This window comes from Castor canadensis, chromosome 11, assembly GCF_047511655.1.
Source record: "Castor canadensis chromosome 11, mCasCan1.hap1v2, whole genome shotgun sequence".
Classification (NCBI taxonomy): domain Eukaryota; kingdom Metazoa; phylum Chordata; class Mammalia; order Rodentia; family Castoridae; genus Castor; species Castor canadensis.
In genome coordinates, this window is record NC_133396.1 from 51,040,819 (window position 1) to 51,043,893 (window position 3,075).

A 3,075-nucleotide genomic window follows, 5' to 3' on the forward strand; every position below is an offset into this window, starting at 1 on the left:
AGCCCAGAGACAGTAACCTGCTAAGATTGCACTCAGTAAAACTTGAAGCTAGAAGTACATCTGTACTTCACAGTTTTATGAGCCAATACATTTCCAAATGTTAGAGACCCAAAGTTTTAATTGTTTGCCACCTGCCATCAAAAGAGACTTTTTTTTTTTTTAATGTGGAACGCTTCACGAATTTGTGTGTCATCCTTGCGCAGGGGCCATGCTAATCTTCTCTGTATCGTTCCAATTTTAGTATATGTGCTGCCGAAGCAAGCACAAAAGAGACTTGATTATTAGAAAGTCTTGCCAAATTTCACCAAGTTCTGTTGTCCAGATCCTCAGATTAATTCTACTGTGGGTAGAAGGAATTAAACAACTTAAAACTGTGATATCAATTCTAAGCAGGGAATATATTCTTTGCAGGGAAACATAGTAGTCAGTAAATCATATCCAACTTTCTATAAAGTGAAATTAGGGCCAGAAGGAAGAAAGCAGTCCTGGAAACACACAGTCTTCAGTTCCCTTGGGTTGAGAGAAGTAAAATGTTTACTTCACCCTTGCCTTTAAAAAAGTTCTCTTCTGACAGCTGAAGAAATCAAAGACCTAAACTTTGAGTATAAGCTATTATTTTTTTGTAATAAAATTACATTTTATTAGATACCACATGGATCCAAAATAGTACACGCAATGAAAGTTAACCTATTGTGTATCTGCCACGCAGATCACTCTTACACCCCACTCAATGATACTGCAGAATTTCTAGGTAAAAGCAAATGTTAATTTTAGCAGCCAAATAATTTTCAACATGTTTATTATACCAAGATATATTCTCCAGCAGTAATGTATAACACAGTCTAGTAGTCCTGCAGCCTCTCCAACACTTGCTAATGTCAGTTTCTCAAAATTACCCATTCTGATGGATGTGTACTGCTATCTCATTGAGATTGTGACTTGCATTTCCCTAAAGACTGATGAGTGTGGACACCTTTTTATAAGTTTATTAACTCCTTGCATATATTTCCCTGGCTGTAAATAACAGATTTTATGAAAGGTGTTTATGACAACAAACCTGCATTGAAGCCACAGACTGCCTAGGATACCTCTCCTATCACCACACTCTCCTTCAACATGCCTTGATATAACTGTGTCCACAGATCAGTAATAGCCAGAAAGGAACAAACACAGGACCATAGACACTACACACATGTACACACATGTAACTCTAAGGAAAAAAAAATCCAGATTTATAGTTCTCACAATCTTCTGAGAGATTGAAAGATGATCTTTGAAAAGAAAAAAGTCCAAAGGAAGGTTGTAAGATTAAAGTACAGGTGCTAAGACAATAGGAGAGGGCCAAAAAGTAAATAAAACTCAGGAAACAAGTGGAAACCAACAGAAAATCAAATGAAAAACAACAAAAGATTAAGTAAATAAGAGACAAGAAAAAAGTTTTAACAAAATTATATAAGATGAATATTGGATGGTTCCACCTAAAATAGTCAAATTCAGAGAGACAAAAAATTGAAATGGTTACTAAGTCCTGGGATGTGAGGAAGGGAGAGGGGAGAGAGGGGTAATGAGAGTTACAAATTTAATAGGTAGAGAGTTGCCAGCTGGGATAATGAAAAGATTCTGGAGGTGGATAGTGTGTTGGTTGTACAACAGGGATTGTAGTGGATGCTGCTGAATTTCACACTTACACTGGTTAAAACAGAGGGTTCTTCCATATGAGGAAAACTGAAAGCAAACGTCCTACAAAATGTTGAAAGAGTGAAAGGTTTCCCCCAAAGATCAGTATGTTGACCCATGTCTGCAGGCAGCTTCTTATAAAACTCGCGCTTCACTAACACTATCGTCCTGTGCGTTCACCTCTCTGATGCAATGCCAACTTCTGGTCAGGCATATTTTTATCATTTTCTTCATTAAAACTTTTGCACATTTCTTAAATTTATCCCTAGACATTGTTATCCTTTTTGAGTATATGAATTGTTTTTTGGCTTTTTGGCTAAGATCATGTGTGGTGTAGATGAGGCCTTCCCTTCCCTTACATAAACTAAATGGTTGTTTCTGTTGCTAAATAAGCAGGAGGCTGTTGCCCTGAGGCTCTCTGTACTTTGAGTTCTTGCTAACAAACCCGCAATGTTAAGTTATCAAATAAACAAACCAAAACCTAATGTGGGTAATGGTGGTGGCAAAGAATCAAGGTCATATGGCCATTCCCAGAAGGAAAGAATTTACAGAAACTGCCCTTGAAGAAGCCCAGCTAATGGACTTCCCTGAGAAATGATTTAAATCAGCTGTCCTAAACATGCTCAAAGAGAGGAAACCATGGACAAAGAACTGAAGGAAACCAGGAGCTTGGTGTCTTCACAAATAGGAGTGGCAATAAGAAATAATAAAAAGAAACCAAATAGAAACTCTGGAGCTGAATAGTGATAGAACAATAATGTCACCATTTTGTGAATCAGCCAAAATGGCAGCCCCACCCTTAAACAAATTCCCGTGCTCTAAGACAGACCCACCCCTACCAGAGACTACTGCACTTGTACTAACTTCCTTACCCTCTCCCGTCTATAAAAGCCACTGCTTGCCCAGATTCGAGGCTGCACCATCTTTTCCCTGGCCAGCCTGGCAGTTTGGGCCTGCCATTAAACTTTGCTCTATAGACGTGAGTTTTCTCGTGAGCTTTCTTTGAGAGAGACGTTTTTCCTAACAAATAGCATAAGTTAAATGAAAACTTCCCTGGAGAGATTTAACTGCAAGCTGGAGTAGGCAGAGTGAAAAAGGTGAAGATAGGACTGTTCTGATACCATTTGTTATTCACAAATGTGAATTACAACCTGCATATGTTAAAGACATGGGTTTTCAGTAAACACTGTTCAATGTTTCCTTGTGTCATTTGTTTACTGCTTCCCTAAAGATGGATGTTGGACTCACTCCTCTTTATAAAGAACAATGTGATGACCATTGGTATTTTGAATTATTAACAAAATTCCTGAACCCATCCTTAGTTTCAATTCAAATCACTCAGTCACTGTATAAATTGTCAATCCATTTACATCTAAACTGTAGAGCTCATTCCAATTT

General features: G+C 37.9%; 1 non-coding gene across 1 annotated transcript; it reads right to left on the bottom strand.

Annotated features, from left to right (window-relative positions):
- Positions 1 to 158: 158 nt before the first annotated feature.
- On the bottom strand, positions 159 to 265 carry LOC141414251 (U6 spliceosomal RNA). The gene has a single exon (XR_012439313.1). It is a non-coding gene; the product is annotated as a U6 spliceosomal RNA (small nuclear RNA).
- Positions 266 to 3,075: the final 2,810 nt, after the last annotated feature.